Here is a 21,283-nt window from a genome sequence, read left to right as displayed (position 1 = left end):
CGGAAGTGAAGGAGAAGATCTGGAAGGACGAATATGTCGAGATCTTCTCCTTGCTTCCGTTGGAAAAATTTAATTTAGATAGGAAGAAGCCGGAGGAGAGTAAGAAGGAGGAGGAGGAGAAACGGCGGTATCGGCTGATACCTCACACGTTTACTAATTGGATGCAGGCCTTTTCTATCCTGGCGAGTGTTATTGGGGAGAAGGCACCAGAACATTGTTCGGCGCTTTTTTGTTATTTTGATTCTATTGGTGAGGCGTACCGGGTGTATGGGGGAGTGGCGTGGCTGCGTTATGACGAGCATTTTCGTCAGCGCAAGGCGGTCCGGGCTTCCTTGAGGTGGGATCATAAGGACATAAGTTTATGGATGCGACTTATGGCCGCTCCTCGTGGGGGGTCTCAGCCCTTTCAGGGGGCGGCCGGCGGTTTCTCAGCGGCCGGACAGTCGGCCGGTTCGCGTCGGGGCTGCTGTTGGCAGTATAATGAAGGGCATTGCCGCTTCCTCTCAGATTGTAAATTTAAGCATGAATGTTCGGGGTGTGGGGGGGCTCACAGTTTCTCCCGATGTTTTAAGCGTGGGAAAGGAAAGGGAGCTGAGGCTTCAGCGTCCCGGGGCGACTCCAGTGAGGGTGGACGTGATGCGGCCGTTTTTAAGACAGTACCCAAATAGGTCGGCGGCGGTTTTGTTGGAGGAGGGTTTTAGTTTGGGTTTTGTGATTCCCAGTTCGGCAGTTGCGCAGGGGGTTGGGGGGCGCAATTTGGTTTCGGCTTATGGTCATCCTCAGGTGGTCACGGCTAAGCTGCAAAGTGAGGTGGCGTTGGGCAGGATGGCGGGTCCTTTTCCGGACCCGCCATTGGCGGATTTGGTGGTTTCACCGCTAGGCCTGGTTCCTAAAAAGGAGCCGGGCAAGTTCAGATTGATACATCATTTGTCTTACCCGGCTGGGGCTTCGGTTAATGATGGGATTGAGGAGGGTGTGTGTGCGGTGACATATACCTCTTTTGATGCAGCGGTGCGGTGGGTTCGGAAGTTTGGACAAGGGGCATTATTGGCCAAGACGGATGTGGAATCGGCGTTCCGTTTGTTTCCGGTCCATCCGGGTAGTTTTCATTTATTAGGAATTCGTTGGGAGGGTCAGTATTTTGTTGATTGTTGTTTACCAATGGGCTGTTCGATTTCATGTGCGTATTTTGAGGCTTTTAGTTGTTTTTTGGAATGGGTGGTGCGGCAGGAGGCCGGCTGGTCCTCTGTGCTGCATTACCTTGACGACTTTCTTTTTTTGGGGCCCAGGGGCTCTCGGATTTGTTCGGTGTTGTTGCATACTATGGAGGCGGTAGCGCAGCGTTTTGGGGTCCCGTTAGCTCCTGATAAGACGGAGGGACCGTCCACGGTAGTGAAGTTTTTGGGTAAAGTGATTGATTCGGATCGTATGGAGTGTCGCTTGCCGGAGGATAAGTTGGCGGATTTGAGGCAGTGTGTGCAGCAGTGTCGGCGTTGTAAGAGGGCACCTTTGAAGGAGGTCCAGTCGTTGTTGGGGAAATTGAATTTTGCCTGTAGGATTTTACCTATGGGTAGGGTTTTTTGTAGACGTTTGTCCTTGGCCACGGCGGGGGTGACGGTTCCGCATCACTATGTTAGGTTGTCTGGGGAGGTGCGTGCAGACTTGGAAGTGTGGGATTCCTTTTTGTCGGTTTACAACGGCAGGTCCATGTGGATGGCGGAGGTGGTTGATGATGCTGAGTTGGAATTGTTTACCGATGCATCGGGTTCGGTAGGTTATGGGGCATTTTTTCAGGGGGAGTGGAGTGCGGCGGGGTGGCCGGATTCTTGGCGTGCGGCGGGTTTGGTGGCTAATCTAGTTGTGTTGGAGCTGTTTCCTATTGTGGTGGCAACGGAAATTTGGGGGGATCGGCTGAGGGATAGGAGGGTCCGTTTTCGTTGTGACAATATGGGGGTGGTCCATGCGATTAATAATCAGACTTCTAGTTCTCCGCCGGTTTTGCGCTTGCTTCGTCATTTGGTTCTGCGGGGATTGTTGTTGAATGCGCAGTTTGTTGCTGTACATGTTCCAGGTGTTGTCAACTCTGTCGCTGATTCTCTTTCTCGTTCACAGTGGGACAGGTTTCGCGTGCTGGCACCGGAGGCGGAGCGGTGCGGGATCCCTTGCCCCGATTGGCTGTGGAGCGTGGTTTGGGAGCGGCGGCGCAGTTGATTCAGAGGTCACTGAGTGCTCGCACTTGGTCTGCGTATTCGAAGGTTTGGGGTGAATGGGAGGTGTTACTGGAGAGGGTGGGTGTGTGTGCTGGTACTGAGGACTGGGTGACTGTGGTGCTGTATTTTGTGGGGATGCAGTTTGAGTCGGGGGTGTCTGTTTCGGGTGTGTCACGCCGTATGTCAGCTCTGGCGTTTTGGTTTTTGGTGCGGGGCCTGGGGGATGCCACTAAGCATTTTTTTAGTGCGTCGCGCCCTTATGGGATACCGTAGGGGGGGTAAGCAGCCGGATAGGCGTCGCCCGGTTTCTTTTGATTTGTTGGGTTTCCTGGTGGAACGGGTGGAGTGTGAATGCACGGATGCTTACGAGGTGCTGTTGTTTCGGGTGGCGTTTGTGTTGGCCTTTTTTGGGGCCTTTCGAATTTCGGAACTGGTTGCTCAGAGTAGATCGGTGGTTGGGGGTTTGTTGTATGGGGATGTGATTTTGCAGGCGGAGGGGGTGAGTTGTTTTTTACGCAGGTCCAAAACTGATCTGAAAGGTCGGGGTTGTTGGGTGGTTCTAGGTGAGTTGCCAGGGTCCTTGGTGTGCCCGGTGCGATGCGTGCGGGCGTTTCTGTCAGTGAGGCCGGATGGTATGGGATCTTTTTTAGTGCATAGGGATGGGTCATCTCTCTCGCGCTTTCAATTTGTGTCTGTTTTCCGTAGATGTTTGAAGGCACGGGGGCTAGAGCCTGGGGATTACAGTTCTCATTCATTTAGGATATGGGCCGCCACTGAGGCGGCCCGGTGGGGGATGGGTGAGGAAGTGATTCGGCGGATTGGGCGATGGGAGTCTGCTCGTTTTCGTCTGTATGTTCGTCCCCATCTGTTATGATTATGTTACGTGGGTTATTCTGCTTGCTATGTTTTCTTGTTTGTGTTTTTCAGGTCGTGATCCGTGCTTGGTGTGGATTTTTGGTCACTCCTATGTTCGGAGGGGGGCGATCCGGGCTGCGGTGAGACGGAACGGGAGGCAGCTGGGTTTTTCGAGGGACCTGGCGGTGTTGCGGTGGATTGGAATTGGTGGCATGCTGTGGTGCGGGGTGCTCCCTGAGGTACAGTTCAACGCTTCTTTGGACCGCCACCCGGACATCTTGGTGGTGCATGCTGGGGGCAATGATTTGGGCCTTCGATCATCACGGGAGTTAATTAGAGACATTAAGCTTGACATTCTGAGGCTAAAATCTACCTTTCCAGGTTTGTTGTTCGTTTGGTCTGACATGGTGGCTCGGCGGGTGTGGCGGCACGCCAGGTCGGTGGATCGCTTGAATAAGGCTCGGGTCAAGCTCAACAAAGAGGTGGGTCGTTTTGTTCGTAGGAATGGGGGGATAGTGGTGAGGCACACTGATCTGGAGGGGGAGCCTTGGTAATTCTTGGATCCTGATGGTATTCATTTAAATGACATTGGAATGGATTTGTGGGTGTTGGCCTTGCAAGGGGGTATTGAGCTGGCGTTGCGTGTGTGGCGGGATGAAGGTCAGTGAGGTGTCACTGTCTTTCATCTGTGGCATGTGAAAGGGTCCCGGGGGAGTTAATAGTTTGAAAGATAAATGTTTGAGATGGTTCAATTGGGCCTCCTGGTGGTGGTTCTGGGCCTCAGGAGTTCGAGGGATTGTGCGGAAGGTTACCGGGGTGCCCCGGGGCCAGGGGCTCGCGGCCAGGGGTAAGAAGCGTGTTGCACAAATCCGGTTGGGGGAGGGGAGTGCCCTCCAGTTTGGTTATGTTTATATGTAAATATTCAAATGTTATTTATTGGTTTGTTAAATAAATGGGCCACACGGCCCAATTTTCCCACAGCAGGTGTCAGTGTCTTTTCTATTGGGAGAAGGGGTTGTTACGTGGTTAAGAGTGGGTTAGAGAGGAAGGGATGTATCTAAAATCCCATCCAGTCATGTACAGTATAATGATGGGAGTCCCGCTGTACAGTATACAGCGGTGTGCTCTGCATTGCTGTATACTGTGCTGCTGGTGGAGGTGAGTAGTGTTGCATAGCATCACTACTTACCTCCAATACATGTGTGGTATCCCAGCACCAAAGGCTGTCCTGTGGGCTAGAGATTGCCTCAGAAACCCTGTTTGACTGTTTACTGGGCCCATTGTTCTATTATTTCACTTTATTATATTGTGTGATATTGCTATATTATGTTATGTAATTTCTTGAGCACTGTGCCCATAAAGGGGTATTCCAGGAATTTTTATTTTATTTGACTATGCTACAGGGGCTGTACAGTTAGTGTAGTTTATAATATAGTGTCTGTACCTGTGTTTCATGGTGGTCTCACAATTCTTCTGTGATTATCTCCCCAATATTTATTTTTAACAGCATACAAAATTACTCATGTCTCAGGATTTCCCAGGTTGTAGCGCATTGAGACCTGACATCACTAGTCAGGTGATCAGAGGGAGCCAGTCCTGCTTCAATTTTGCAACAGCTGTAGGCACCATGGTTAGAAAACACTGTGTTTCAATGGGTGGGGTGGCTGATCTGTGGGAAGAAGGAAAGTGATCTCAAACTTTCAAGCATGGAACTGTGGGATGTGTAGTTTAGAGAGTGAAATCCAACAGGAAATACCCAGTTCTGGCAGGTACGTACTAAAGTCACCTTATGGTGGATAACCCTTTAAGAGGTTGAGGCAGAGTGACCAGGTGACCTTGACACCTAATGGGAGACCCCCAAACCTAGCCCTTAAGGTAGGGGGGAAGGAGAGTTAGTGTCTAGTGAGGGAAATCAGAGTGAGAGGAGAGTGTGTTCCAGCAATCAAGCAGCTGAGGAGAAGCCTAAGGGAGAAGTCTACTAAATTCCACAGCCACCCAAAATCACAGCCTGGCAGTAAGCAAAAACTCTGTGGGGAAAACTTCTACTTCAGTCAGTCAAGTTAAAGCTTTCAGTCACTGATCTTCAGGCTGCATTCAACAACCACTAAAACTCCCAGCAAGGTGTTAGGCTCCTCGGGTTCCACTCTGCCCATACCTCTGCAACTAAAATCTGTATAGTTCAAGTTCTGCTACCTCCAGCACAGTAAAGAGACAGTTATTGGTAACCTGCCATTGGTGTATTTATTATCCCGAGCCTGACCCAGGAGAAGCTGTCGTATCCTTGGACCGTGTAGGGTAACGGTGCCCTGGCGTCACAAAGTGATAAATCTAACCACCCGAGTCCCACATAGGGTAATTTCCAACTGTGAGCCACCACCACTAAAGGAGCGTTACACATCTATACACTTTGCCCCACAAACAGAAGCACTAGTGCGCCATCACACATGTGCTGGACACAAAGCACCCAACACAAGAATTTCCGTTGTGTGGGCAAGGCCTTAACATATAACCCTTGCCCTAAAATGCCTTAAAGGGGTTCTTCGGTGCTTAGACATCTTATCCCCTATCCTTTGGATAGGGGATAAGATGTCTGATCGCGGGAGTCCCGCAGCTGCGGGACTCCCGCGATCAGGCATCTTATCCCCTATCCAAATGATAGGGGATAAGATGTCTAAGCACCGGAGAACCCCTTTAACTGTTCTGCAGCTAGCACCATGGCCCCATATGCTTTCTCCTCTATTATTACAGCCTTCAGGCACACTGGAAAGTAGGTTCTTCCATCATTTGTTATAGGCGTGAAATTAACCTCTTTGCAGAAGATTTTATTGTATTAATGCTAATGCTATTTATGTAGAATTTCTAGTCTTTTTTTGCACAATTTTGGGAATTATATAGAAAATAGATTTTTGGCAAAGAGCCAAGCGCAACGGTGGTGTAAACAGCTTTAGTAATAGCCTGGAGGTAGATAGTTATACATTCAATTAGTTTCTCTTTAATCATTGGAATGAATGTAGATTAATCTGTTACCAGGGTCAAAAAGCCAAATCAAATCTATTGTGATTAAAGAGGGAGGCGAATACTTTGTATAGAGAGCAATGTTTAGGCGCATAGTTTAAGACCCACTTCCAACTGTATTGCAGGATATTAAACCAGTGGTTCCCATCGTCTCTCACCATACTCTCGCCAATAACATGGAGACATATTAGGATCTGGACAGCATTGAACTTAGAGAATGTTTAAAAAGCAAACAAAATAAGATGCCATGGTGCCATAGCACTGATAGCACCAGGGCCAGATCCCAACGCCGCTGCACGCTCAGGGATCAAACTCTATGGCTGCTTTAAATGTAGGCAATTGAAAGTCTACATTTTCCATACTTCTCTTTCTGACATTATCTGTTGTGCTAGAGATGGCCTCCATGCACACTAGATAGTCAACCGGTCTTGCTGAAATTGGAGTGGTCTTGCTGTATACTACAGAGGAAGTTCTTTTCTTTTTGAATTTCTTTTCTGTCTGACCACAGTGCTCTCTGCTGACACCTCTGTCCATGTCAAGAACTGTCCAGAACAGGAGAGGTTTGCTATGGGGATTTGCTCCTACTCTGGACAGTTACTGACATGGACAGAGGTGTCAGCAGAGACTGTGGTCAGACTGGAAAGACATTTCAAAAAGAAAAGTACTTCCTGTAGAACATACAGCAACTGATAAGTACTGGAAGGATTAAGATTTTTAAATAGAAGTAATTTACAAATCTGTTTAACTTTATGGCACCAGTTGATTTAAAAAAAATAATAATAATTGTTTTCCACTCCTTTAAGACCCTCCCATTCCTCTTCCGGGTTTCATGTGGTCAACACGTTAGCAATCGCTAGCCACAGCGATGTCCCACCTCAGCCAGTGATTGGTTCGGTATTCGGCCCCGGCACCAGGAAGAAGACCGGGTCGGGCTTTATACATCAGATTGCCATTCAGAAATCATTGTAGTGGAGAAGACTTCGGCGTAGGTGCGGGCTTCAGAAAGGACACAGGATACCGACAGGTGAGTTAAAAGTGGAGGTAGTTTATTCTCCCAACATGCAACGCGTTTCACTGCTACAACAGCTTCATCAGGCATAACAAGAGACATATGGGTGGTGAATTTATACAAGTAGTGGGAGGACACATCGGAGAGTTAAGGCCCCGATAGTCCAATACCCATTCAGAAATCATTGGCTGTGGTGGGACATTGCTGTGACCAGCGATTGCTGAGCCGGCAGCATGACGTGTTGATCACAGGGAACACGGAAAAGGAGCGCACTGGGGACCATAGCAGCAGGACACTGCTAAAAGGCTAGTCTTTATGGGGATCAATTAAAAAAAAGTTCACATGGTAAACATCACACCCCCGTGCTATACGACCGTCAGACACGTTTCAAAACGCGTCCGACTTGTTGACAGTCATACGGCACGGTGGTGTTATGTTTACCATTTGAACTTGTTTTAATGGTTCCCATTTAGGGTTCGTTCACACGGAGTAATTCAAGAGGAATTTACTCGAGTAATTCCTCTTGAATTCTCCGCTCCAAATTAATTCACATCTCCTCTGCCCATTGACTTTAATGTTTTTTCCGCTGTCCTGTTCACACTGCGGAAATTCTGCTAGCGGAATCACGACGCTGAATTCCGTTCCGCTTGAAGAATGAGCATGTTCATTCTTCAAGCAGAATCCGCGAGCAGAAATCAATAGAAGTCAATGGTAAAAAAAAATTCCACCCGACATCGTTTTCGTGCGGAATTAGCGCGGAAACGGCGGAAAAACCCTTCACTTCTTTCTCCCCCATTTCCGTGCGCAATTCCGTGCAAATTGCGCGCGAAAATAAAATTCTTTTTTCCGCCCGTAAATTTTTCGGTCTGAATTACTCTTGATTTACTATGTGTGAACGCACCCTTACAGTGCCGGATCAAGCTTCCTTCTTCCCGTCAGTCTGGCACGCGACCAGAGATTTGAGCTGAAGACAATTTTCTCTATTCATCTTTATACATCAGCAAAACAACATTACAATTAGAGATGAGCGAACTTACAGTAAATTCGATTCGTCACGAACTTCTCGGCTCGGCAGTTGATGCCTTATCCTGCGTAAATTAGTTCAGCCTTCAGGTGCTCTGGTTGGCTGGAAAAGGTGGATACATTCCTAGGAAAGAGTCTCCTAGGACTGTATCCACCTTTTCCAGCCCACCGGAGCACCGGAAAGCTGAACTAATTTATGCAGGAAAAGTCATCAACTGCCGAGCCGAGAAGTTTGTGACGAATCGAATTTACTGTAAGTTCGCTCATCTCTAATTACAATGGGCAACTACAAATTACTCAAAAAATCGGCAGCATCCATAAAAAACGGGTTTATCCTTTTTTCCTATAGGTCTATGGAACAGCATTGAAAATAGAAACATCTACTGATAGCCTAAAGCAGTGGTCTTCAACCTGCGGACCTCCAGATGTAGCAAAACTACAACTCCCAGCATGCCCGGACAGCCGTTGGCTGTCCGGGCATGCTGGGAGTTGTAGTTTTGCAACATCTGGAGGTCCGCAGGTTGGAGACCACTGCCCTAAAGCTTCAGGCACTGTAACCTGGAGCAAGCCAACATATTTATTACTGATTTAGGAGGTAAAATATGGAAAAAAATTTAGTTGTACAACATAAAAAAAGCAAAAATTTAAATGTGGGAAAGTGAAATGACATGTATTAAACATTCAGAGGAGTAGCAGATGTTTCGCAGAAGATAAGAATATTTGCTAAACATATTCTGTTTATCAAGTTGTTGATTTGCATGCGAGCGATCGGTGGGTTTAATGAATTTATCCCGTCTCGGTGTAGGAAATATGGAAAGGCAGAATGTTGTTATAGAAACTGCAAAGTGGAGGTAGATGAAGAAAAAGTCATGAAACATGGAGGAATCAAACAGGGACGCTTGTAAAATAGACTTCAAAATGGTGTAAAAGTGTCTTTATAGATCAAAAGGTCCCATCTGTGATTCTATGAACTATCTGTACTGCTGTAATAGTCCTAGGTTCCAGAAGTATTAGGACATAAGAAGAAGGATTCCGCCATGTAATACCTCATTTCCCCTATAGTGGGCGCTGCAGGAAAAATGTCTAGGCCGCAACTTTCCTCAACAAAACCAGCTGTCGGGGGCCAAGAACGAACCACCTAATATAGGTGCATTTTTAAAGGGGTTGTCTCTAATATAAGGATGACCCGAATTAGGAAAAAGGGTCTCTTATTTTATTTCAGAGCCACACGGCATAGCCCAAGAATGGTGCTGTGTATAGAAAACAGACCTCTCTTAATAACCCGTACAACCCCTTAAAGGGGTACTCCACCCCTAGACATCTTATTCCCTATCCAAAAGGATAGGGGATAAGATGTCTGATTGCGGGGGTCCCGCCGCTGGGTCACCCAGCAATATAGCATGCAGCACCCACCCACTTGCATTGAGGGGGCGGGGCGTGACGTCACACAGGGGCGGAGTCGTGACGTCACGCTCTTCCGTTCCCGTGGTCGGGAGCCAGAACCTCCAGCGCTGCCGGAAGCAGATACAGGTGGGTGCTGCATGCTATATTGGGGGGGGGGGGGTCCCCAGCGGCGGTACCCCCACGATCAGACATCTTATCCCCTATCCTTTGGATAGGGGATAAGCTGTCTAGGGGTGGAGTACCCCTTTAAATGAGCACTGTCAGAGTCAAAAACTTTTCATATGTTGTACATCTTGGCAAAACATTAACCTTTCTAAGGCTGCATTCACACCATGTTTTTATAATTCAGTTCCCGTATCAGGTTTTTGATGAAAAACGGATTCCTCAAAACCTGACTAAACTGTATCAAAACGTGTGTACAACTTTTAACCCATACATGGTTAAATAAACCGTATACGGTTTGAAAAATGGTGTCCAGTTGCATCCGTTTCTTAAGAAAAAACTTATACATTTTTAACTTTTCACTCCATTTTGAATAAAGTTTCACTTGTTTGATTGAAATTCAAAGAAAAAAAACTGTACAAAGTCAAAAACCGGATGGTGAAAACCGGATGGAACCGTACACACATACGATTCTGTACGGTTCCCATTGACACCCAGTTTTTCACCCGGACCAAAAAACGTGGTAGTCTATGGTTTTGGGTACGGGTAAAAAAATGGACAAAACCGTATAAGATGCAAAATGGACTAAACCGGATGATGCGTTTGACAAACTGTTTACAATGTTAAGTCAATACATACGGTTTTCTATACAGTTCCGTACGGTTTTTAACTCTAAACCATATACGGGATATGTATAGCAAAAACGTGGTGTGCATGCAGCCTTATACATGTAAAAAAAAATGTTTATCTCCTTTTTATAGAAGTCATGTGTTAAAAAAGACCACTAGGGGTTCCCATACCATCTAGAACATAATTCTGTCCGGCTGCAGCATCATCTTTGTCCCAACTGAAGTGCAGGCATGGACAAAGTCCAGTAAGTGAGGGCGGGGCTAGCACTCCTCTGTGCTCACTCCTGTCCTATCAGACTGCAGCATAAAAAGGGGGTTACAGAGCAGCCTGCAGTGATTGGATGAAGAATCACAGTGCAGCAGATTCAGGGAGGAAGTGAATGCATGGTAAGTGAGGGGGCGGGCTCAGTGCTTGTCTCGAACACGCCTGTTCCTGAGCAGTGGATGGCAGAATGAGTGAGCAGCCGAACGGAGGGATTTGGGACATATAATCACATGTTAAACATTTGCATGATCTAGTAAATAACATATATAAGCATTATTTTTTTCTGTGATATGACAGGTACGCTTTAAAGATAGAAAACATATTGGCCCTGATTTACTAAGAGTGTTGTGGAGGTTTCTTTGTGGGTTTTAATTCCCTACAATTTTTTTTCCACGGTATTTACTAAGGTTTCCTTATATTTTCCACTTTTCCCTACATTTTTCTTTTTTTCTTTTTTACACATGTTCTGATCTGTAATGTTTTCCTCAGCTCAAATCCACCACATTTGATGTGGAAAACTTAGTTAATATGTTGATTTTTTTGTGAAAATGTCGAGAACACGCCCCTTTTCAGTGACCACTCCTCTTTTCCCCAACGACCACGCCCCTTTTTCCGGTTTTAGAGTTAGTCAGGTTTTTTTTTTTTAACCCCTTAAGGACCAAGGATGTACAGGTACGCCCTTGGTCCTGCTCTCCTGATATAACGCGGGGTTACAAAGTAACCCCGCGTCATATCACGGCGGGCCCGGCGTCATTGTGAAGCCGGGACCCGCCTCTAATAGCGCGCAGCGCTGATCGCGGCGCTGCGCGCTATTAACCCTTTAGCCGCGCACTCAGAGCTAAGCCGCGCGGCTAAAAGTGAAACCGAAAGTGGCTGGCTAGCTCACTTGGGCTGTTCGGGATAGCCGCGGCTAATCGCGGCATCCCGAACAGCTTACAGGACAGCGGGAGGGCCCCTACCTGCCTCCTCGCTGTCCGATCGCCGAATGACTGCTCAGTGCCTGAGTCATGCGGCAGAATCGTTGATCACTGGTTTCTTATGAGAAACCAGTGATCAATGATGAAGATCAGTGTGTGCAGTGTTATAGGTCCCTATGGGATAACAATGATCAGTATAAGAGATCAGTGTGTGCAGTGTTATAGGTCCCTATGGGATAACAATGATCAGTGTGTGCAGTGTTATAGGTCCCTATGGGACCTATAACACTGCAAAAAAAAAAGTGAAAAAAAAAAAAGAGAATAAAGATCATTTAACTCCTCCCCTATTAAAAGTTTGAATCACCCCCCTTTTCCCATAAAAAAAAAACACAGTGTAAATAAAAATAAAAATAAACATATGTGGTATCACCGCGTGAGGAAATTTCCGAATTATAAAAATATATCATTAATTAAACCGCTCGGTCAATGGCGTGCGCGCAAAAAAATAAGTCCTATCAATGCAAAAATGGTACCGTTAAAAACTTCAGATCACGGCGCAAAAAATGAGCCCTCATACCGCCCCATACACGGAAAAATAAGAAAGTTATAGGGGTCAGAAGATGACAATTTTAAATGTATTAATTTTCCTGCATGTAGTTATGATTTTTTCCAGAAGTGCGACAAAATCAAACCTATATAAGTAGGGTATCATTTTAATCTTATGGATCTACAGAATAAAGATAAGGTGTCAATTTTACCGAAAAATGTACTACGTAGAAACGGAAGCGTTTTTTTTTTTTTTCAATTTTGTCGCACAATGATTTTTTTTTCCGTTTCACCGTAGATTTTTGGGCAAAATGACTGACGTCATTACAAAGTAGAATTGGTGGCGCAAAAAATAAGCCATCATATGGATTTTTAGGTGCAAAATTGAAAGAGTTATGATTTTTTAAAGGCAAGGAGCAAAAAACGAAAATGCAAAAACGGAAAAAACCCCGGTCCTTAAGGGGTTAAACTCTGGCCCAAATTCTGTCACAGACAGAATTTTTTTTGTTCAATGCGCCAGAATCTGGCGCACAACCCAACAAAATATGTCGGCTTTGCAAAAGTAAATGTGGGGCCATGGTCATTGCTATTAATATGAAAATAACATATATCACTTCTTCACTAGTGATCTCAGTCTAATACAAATAGGGGGGTATTTATCAAAACTGGTTGTTCTATGTGGTTTCTTACCCTATTTTTTTGTGTTGTTTTCGCAACAGACTTGCGCCAAATTTATCATTTGTCGCACGCTATATCATAACTTTGGCGTTTATTGGGGTTTACTAGCCAAAACTGATGGTATGGCACTTTTTTTATGTCAGTTTAAAAATGGCTTTGATTTGCGACAAAACTGCGGTATTAGTAACCGTTTTTGCGACAAAGTATAAAAGGCGCAATTAGTAAATTCCCAACCGCTGCAAAAAAAATGTTGTCAACAGTTGAAATCCAGTCGGAACATGAAAACGACGTAATGACAAAGGCGCAAATCCCAATGTCTCAGAGGAAATGCGACAAAAGTACACAAGAAAAGACGTGTATATCCAATGATAAATACCCCCATAGTGTATGAACAAGACGCAGACATCGATAACTCATTTCGAGCCTTCTATAGGCCCCTATCATGGCTGTGTCAAGGGTCTTTCTGCAAAATCCAGAAAATGCGGTATAATCGGCCCAATAAGCCTTTCCATGACTATTCAGCTGTTAATCTGCTCCTGAGAAATGGAATACCGGACAAGTGAAGCCATAAAATGAGTTAACAAACCTTGACCTGCAGCATCAATTGGAACCAATGAAGGGAGCGCAGCTGGAATACCCATAAGGCATCTCTCCTCTATAGATTTCTATGTCTGACGGCTAGAGCTGTTTATAGGTTTTCTAATGGGGAACCCAGACTGGCATATACCGTAGGATGACGTGATTAATAAGTCAATTAACGTCGGCCTATATCAGCCTGACCGGGTGGCCGATCACTAAGTGAATGAGACCAGAACAGAAGAGATTGATTGAGATGGAACGATTAATTAATCATCCACCTTAACAAGTCAATGGACATTATAGTGAGGGGGGAGGGGCAGAGAGCCGCCATGTAAAGCCATTTTATCTCACCCGTTGATTTTCCTGAACTAATGAGGGTACTTCACTGGCCAGCGTTCGGAACTAAATGTTCCGAACACTGTTTTAGCGCTGAGGGGGTCGGCCATGCCCCTCTTGACATCACAGCCACGCCCCTCAATGCAAGACAATGGGAGGGGGCGTGACAGCCGTCACGCCCCCTCCCATTGACTTGCATTGAGGAACGTGTCCTTGGCAAAGACCAATGGGTAAAAAAAACAGCTGGTGAATTATTTAGGCACTGTTTCCCATGCTATTTAGATACTGTCTTGGTGCAGCATGATATATCATTTGGGCACTGTATTTCATATTTTTTTTTTTGTCTAGATCATCCTTCGTGTGCTTCATTACTGTAACTGGGTCATGTGATCACCAGTCTGACCCACAAAAACTCACAGTGCATAATGTGTCTGAGGAAGAGGCCAGTTCTGGGTCAGGTGGGTTCCTGTGAACAACAGGATAATATCATCACCTATAAGATTACTCTTGCTAGCTCCAAGACCCCTTCCCCTCAAGCTCTATCTGTATACTGCTGCTGCTATCTCTATGGGATCAGGATACATAGTAGTTCACCTGGATGATCTCCAGCACCAGCAGTGTAATTAGATGAGCAGGTGCAGCGATGAGACTCTACACCTTCTCTATGCAAAGCCAGGGGATTTATAGAAAATGTAGGCGGCATTAGGAAATGATTTCAGTTCTCTAATTGCATCTAGTATGGCTGCAAACTCCTGCCTGCCACATCAGCTAAAACAGGTAAGCACACAAGAACCTCTAATTTTTTTTTTCCTAATAATATCCTATGCTGCACTATATAACCAAAAGAAAAAAAAAAGTTCCCGGAGTGGTACATTAATAAAATAAATCTCCCTCCCTACAACAGCATGCCATGAATTCTTAAAATTTCGACTGGAATATGAGACATAGAGAAGTACAATGAGAATTTCTAGACCAGTGGTTCCCAATCATTGTGCCCCTAGCTGTTGCAAAACAACAACTCCCAGCATGCCCGGACAGCCAACGGCTGTCCGGGCATGCTGGAAGTTGTAGTTTTGCAACAGCTGGGGGCACAATGATTGGGAAACAATGCCATACACTCCTATGTCAGACAGCATCACTGTATTATTCATTTATCTAGGGGCTCTAAAACACCAAAAACACAGTTTTGCGCAGGAAGCCATGGAACCTAAGAAGAGTTTTACGTGTACTCTACCTCAATATTTTATTTTATTATTTATTTTATTTTATTTTTTTTAACTTTTTTATCTGCTCTTTCATCAAAGCTTTTTTTTTTCAAGGTTTTTACGCTGATGGCTTCACTGATTCGTCAGCCTGGAGCGCCGCGGCACCACTTATCGTCGCAGTTATGCGTTAATTATACAATATATTACAGGTCGAGACCTTAAAAAGGAACAAATTACAGCTATTCAATAAAGCCAACAGCCGAGACAGGGAGGTGACTGCACCTTCATACAAGAGATGGAAGAACTAACAAGTAAAGCTGTAAAATAAGTTAATAAAGCCTGACCCGTAAAACGGGAAAAAAATTAAGCTGGGACTTCATAGCCATGAAATATTCTGCTGTCGTCATCATCAGTACAAGACATAATATATATTTATATATATATATATATATATGTGTGTGTGGGTGAGTAAGAAAGGAAGGAATAGCACTACTTGCGATTAATTCAGAAATGACAGGGTTAAGATCCAGTTGAACAGCTCACACGGAGGCGGGTCTGAAAAAGCCGTCAGCTATGGTGGTGCTGGGAAGATCCGAAACATAGGAAAAATCAATGTGCATAGAAAATAAGCTCAAAAGCAAAATACCCGCACTCACCATTAGATTAGTGACAGCCGGCTCCTAGGAATATATGATGGTTAGACCAACGGAAAGGGGACCATGCTGTAATGGGCGCTCAGGAGTCACAGCTGAGTCACTCCTGAGCGCCCGTTACAGCATGGTCCCCGTTCCGTTGGTCTAACCATCATATATTCCTAGGAGCCGGCTGTCGCTAATCTAATGGTGAGTGCGGGTATTTTGCTTTTGAGCTTATTTTCTATGTACATTGATATATATATATATATATATATATATATATATATATATAAATATATATGACCTCATGAAACCAAATAAAAAGACCATACAAGAATAACGCATCCGGTTTTGTGTCACGGTCCCTTTAGGACTTGTGCAGGGATGGGTCACCCCACTGGAATGTCGTGGACACCATTGAGTCAACAAGCCTTTATTGTTCTAATGACCTACAGGCATAGAAGCTTTATGGTTACAGTCACTTCTATCTCACACTTGGTGGGTAGATACTCTTGAACGGAACAGTTGCAGAAAGCCAACTCTACTATGCCTTATATTCAAGGTCTCTTACACAAAACCAATTAACCAGGAGGTCAGGTTGCATCCAAGATGGTTGACAACTCATGGCGAAGAGCAATGGGTCCTTGGGGTGGCTCCCCCCCCCCCCCCTCCCCGGGGCCCAATAAGCCTTTTCATGACTATTCAGCTGTTAATCTGCTCCTGAGAAATGGAATACCGGACAAGTGAAGCCATAAAATGAGTTAACAAACCTTGACCTGCAGCATCAATTGGAACCAATGAAGGGAGCGCAGCTGGAATACCCATAAGGCATCTCTCCTCTATAGATTTCTATGTCTGACGGCTAGAGCTGTTTATAGGTTTTCTAATGGGGAACCCAGACTGGCATATACCGTAGGATGACGTGATTAATAAGTCAATTAACGTCGGCCTATATCAGCCTGACCGGGTGGCCGATCACTAAGTGAATGAGACCAGAACAGAAGAGATTGATTAAGATGGAACGATTAATTAATCATCCACCTTAACAAGTCAATGGACATTATAGTGAAATGTTCCGAACACTGTTTTATCGCTGAGGGGGTCGGCCATGCCCCTCCTGACATCACAGCCACGCCCCTCAATGCAAGTCAATTGGAGGGGGCGTGACAGCCGTCACGTCCCCTCCCATTGACTTGCATTGAGGAACGTGTCCTTGGCAAATACCAATGGGTAAAAAAACAGCTGGTGAATTATTTAGGCACTGTTTCCCATGCTATTTAGATACTGTCTTGGTGCAGCATGATATATCATTTGGGCACTGTATTTCATATTATTTGGCATTGATACCATACTGCATATTTAAGCTATAGTGCTTTATTTGGGCACTGTATGATGAAATCGTTTCGTATACTTTGATATTATGGTTTGGCATTAAAAAAGTTTTTTTGTTTTTTTTGTCTAGATCAAGCAAACTCACCTCCTCTAGTCCTACATCTCTATCTTGATTAATTTTGGCACAGCACCCTTCGTGTGCTTCATTACTGTAACTGGGTCATGTGATCACCAGTCTGACCCACAAAAACTCACAGTGCATAATGTATCTGAGGAAGAGGCCAGTTCTGGGTCAGGTGAGTTCTTGTGAACAACAGAATGATATCATCACCCCCAACCTCATACCCCAACCTCATACCCCAACCTCATATCCCAACCTCATACCCCAACCTCATATCCCAACATCATATCCCAACATCATATCCCAACCTCATATCCCATCCTCATATCCCAACCTCATATCCCATCCTCATACCCCAACCTCATATCCCAACCTCATACCCCAACCTCATATCCCAACCTCATATCCCAACCTCATATCCCATCCTCATATCCCAACCTCATATCCCATCCTCATATCCCATCCTCATATCCCATCCTCATACCCCATCCTCATATCCCATCCTCATACCCCAACCTCATATCCCATCCTCATACCCAAACCTCATATCCCAACCTCATACCCCAACCTCATATCCCAACCTCATATCCCAACCTCATATCCCATCCTCATACCTCAACCTCATACCCCAACCTCATACCCCATCCTCATACCCCAACCTCATACCCCAACCTCATATCCCAACCTCATATCCCATCCTCATATCCCATCCTCATACCCCATCCTCATACCCCATCCTCATATCCCATCCTCATACCCCAACCTCATATTCCATCCTCATATCCCAACCTCATATCCCAACCTCATATCCCATCCTCATATCCCATCCTCATACCCCATCCTCATACCCCAACCTCATACCCCATCCTCATATCCCAACCTCATACCCCATCCTCATACCCCATCCTCATATCCCATCCTCATACCCCAACCTCATATTCCATCCTCATATCCCAACCTCATATCCCAACCTCATATCCCATCCTCATATCCCATCCTCATACCCCATCCTCATACCCCATCCTCATACCCCAACCTCATACCCCATCCTCATATCCCAACCTCATACCCCATCCTCATATCCCAACCTCATACCCCAACCTCATATCCTGTCCTCATATCCCAACCTCATATCCCAACCTCATACCCCATCCTCATATCCCAACCTCATATCCCAACCTCATATCCTGTCCTCATATCCCAACCTCATATCCTGTCCTCATATCCCAACCTCATATCCCAACCTCATATCCTGTCCTCATATGCCAACCTCATATCCCAACCTCATATCCTGTCCTCATATCCCAACCTCATATCCTGTCCTCATATCCCATCCTCATATCCAATCCTCATATCCAATCCTCATACCCCAACCTCATATCCCAACCTCATTTCCCATCCTCATATCCCGCTATCTCACAGCACAGCACCAAAACACACACTTTTTTATAGATGGCCCTCACTCCATTCGACCAAGCTGCATTACAAGATGTCGGCCTCTCAATGTTCACTGTCACCAGCTGGTCAGTAGGCTCAGGGGTAAAGACTAGGAATTGGGCAAAAGAACTAAAGAAGATTATAGATGGAGCCAAAAGACAGAGATGTCCAAGTTCAACATGGAAGCCACTAGGTGTAAATTCCAGTTAGTAAGGCGGTAGGGACAGTTAGGATGAGTAAGATCCAGGAAAACATTATAGAATTTGGAAGCTTTGACATAGGGTATAATCACATGTACTGTAAATGCAGCAACAGCCTGCTGGTCTATGCACAGGGAGAGCTGTTACTTATTCTGGAGATCGCAGGGCAGGGGGTGTCCCATCTGTTGAACCCCCCACAATCAGATGCTTATCCTATGGATAGGGGATAAGTTTTGAAGTACTGGAGTATCCATTTAGGGCTGCATTCACACCACATTTTTGCAATATGGTAGCCGGATCTGGCTGGAGAATGAAAAAAACAGCAGCTGCCGTATCCCTGCCGGAACTGTGCCGAACCCAATTCATTTCAATAAGCCGTCCGTAGTCAGAAAGTGACTGCAGTCGGCTCATTTCTGGACCATATACGGTGTTGTTGCCAGACTGAAAACTGTGTTCTGCCACGGTATTTATTCCGGCAATAAAACTGATACAGTTCAAAAATGAGCCGACTGGAGTCACTATATGACTCCGGCTGGTTCATTCAAATGAATGGGGTGCGGCGCGGGTCCGGAGGGGATACCGTATTGTAAAAATGTGGTGTGAATGCACCCTGATTTTTTTTAATCAACTGTTTCCAGAAAGTTAAACAGATTTGTAAACTACTTCTATTTAAAAATCTTAATCCTTCCAGTACTTATCAGCTGCTGTATGCGGTACAGGAAGTTCTTTTCTTTTTGAATTTCCTTTCAGTCTGACCACAGTGCTCTCTGCTGATACCTCTGTCCATGTCAGGAACTGTCCAGAGAAGGAAAGGTTTGCTATGGGGATTTTTTCCTGATATGGACAGAGGTGTCAGCAGAGAGCACTGTGGTCAGACTGAAAGGAAATTCAAAAAGAAAAGAACTTCCTCTGTAGTATGCAGCAGCTGATAAGTACTGGAAGGATTAAAGGGGTTATCCAGGAAAAAAAAACTTTTTTATATACATATCAACTGGCTCCAAAAAGTTAAACAGATTTGTAAATGACTTCTATTAAAAAAATCTTAATCCTTTCAGTACTTAGGAGCTTCTGAAGTTGAGTTGTTCTTTTCTGTCTAAGTGCTCTCTGATGACACCTGTCTCGGGAACTGTCCAGAGTAGAAGCAAACCCCCATAGAAAACCTCTTCTACTCTGTGCAGTTCCCGAGACAAGCAGAGATGTCAGCAGAGGGCACTGTTGCCAGAGAGAAAAGAACAACTCAACTTCAGCAGCTGATAATTATTGGAAGGATTAAGATTTTTTAATAGAAGTCATTTACAAATCTGTTTAACTTTCTGGAGCCAGTTGATATTAAAAAAAAAGTTTTTTTTCCTGGAATACTCTTTTAAGATTTTTAAATAGAAGTAATTTACAAATCTGTTTAACTTTCTGGCACCAAATGATTTTAAAAAAATAAATAAAAAAAATCTAGCAAATGTTTTCCAGCGTAGTACCCCTTTAAGGTCCAGGTCAGATAGATCCCATCCGGAAACGTCCTCAGGTCCTATGTCATGGCAGACTGGTAACGGGCAGCAGAGACATGCTGGTGGGAGCAGAATAACAATTTTACACCAGGGCAAGAGGGTAACAATTAGGCAGACGTGTTTACCCGTAAGAACTGCAACTATGTGGCCCAAACAGATACAATTAAACTCAGGCTGATTCCAAGGAGAATGGTCTCCCACGTTCTATGATAGATCTTTCTACGGGCAGCGTGAGGAGGCGCGGTACAATTACATTCCCTTCGTCACGCTGATTTCCACAATGTGGATAAAGAACATAATTAGCTAATTCTTTCTATGATGCAGACAGAAGCCGCTTATCAGAGATGCGGAGAGAATGACAAGTCGTCGTCTGCACTGAAGGTTATCCGTTGCCTTTGTCGGGAGACAAGAGATGAAATTGTCGGATAGATATCATATGGGAATTTGATTGTTATCTGGATCACAAACCAATACTTAACATGCACAGAGTTTCTCAGTGTTATTAAGCTTTATTCCTGCAGCGATTAATTGTTAAGAAAAAATAAAATAAATAAAAAACAGGTTGACAAAGATATTACTAATCCAAATGGCTCCAGGGGAAGTATTATAGATTGTTAGCAAAATAGGAGCAGTTAATGTCTGTACACCAGTGTTTCCTAACCAGGGTGCCTCCAGATGTTGCAAAACCACAACTCGCAGCATACCTGGGAGTTGTAGTTTTGTAACAGCTGGAGGCATCGAGGTCTGGAAACACTGCTGAATAGACTATAGATGCAGGAGGTAAGGACGGGTATATTGTATCTCTTTATAATATATATATATATATATATATATATATATATATATATATATTTTATTTTATTTTTTTTTTTGCTAATGACAAAAAAATAGAGTTGATCACAAGATTGTTGACCAAAAGATTGACACATTAACCCCTTAAGGACGCAGCCCATTTGGGCCTTAAGGACGCAGACAATTACATTTTTACGTTTTCGTTTTTTCCTCCTCGCCTTCAAAAAATCATAACTCTTTTACATTTTCATCCACAGACTAGTATGAGGACTTGTTTTTTGCGCGACCAGTTGTCCGTTGTAATGCCATCACTCACTTTACCATTAAATGTATGGCGCAACCAAAAAAATATTATTTGTGTGGTGAAATGAAAAAGAAAACCGCAATTTTGCTAATTTTGGAAGGTTTTGTTTTCACGCCGTACAATTTAC

At 44.7% G+C, this 21,283-nt stretch overlaps 1 protein-coding gene and 1 long non-coding RNA gene across 6 annotated transcripts in view; one reads left to right on the top strand and one right to left on the bottom strand.

Annotated features, from left to right (window-relative positions):
* The window catches only part of HHAT (hedgehog acyltransferase), a 489,607-nt gene that overhangs the window by 16,706 nt on the left and 451,618 nt on the right, over positions 1-21,283 (bottom strand). The gene's annotated exons all lie outside the window — the stretch shown is intronic.
* On the top strand, positions 6,888-15,184 carry LOC130362990 (uncharacterized). Its single transcript, XR_008891671.1, has 3 exons — positions 6,888-7,104; positions 13,977-14,086; positions 14,948-15,184. It is a non-coding gene; the product is annotated as an uncharacterized LOC130362990 (long non-coding RNA).

This window comes from Hyla sarda, chromosome 3, assembly GCF_029499605.1.
Source record: "Hyla sarda isolate aHylSar1 chromosome 3, aHylSar1.hap1, whole genome shotgun sequence".
NCBI classification, from domain to species: Eukaryota; Metazoa; Chordata; class Amphibia; order Anura; family Hylidae; genus Hyla; species Hyla sarda.
The sequence above is the reverse complement of the archived record's forward strand: the minus strand, read 5'-3'. Positions and strand labels throughout refer to the sequence as shown.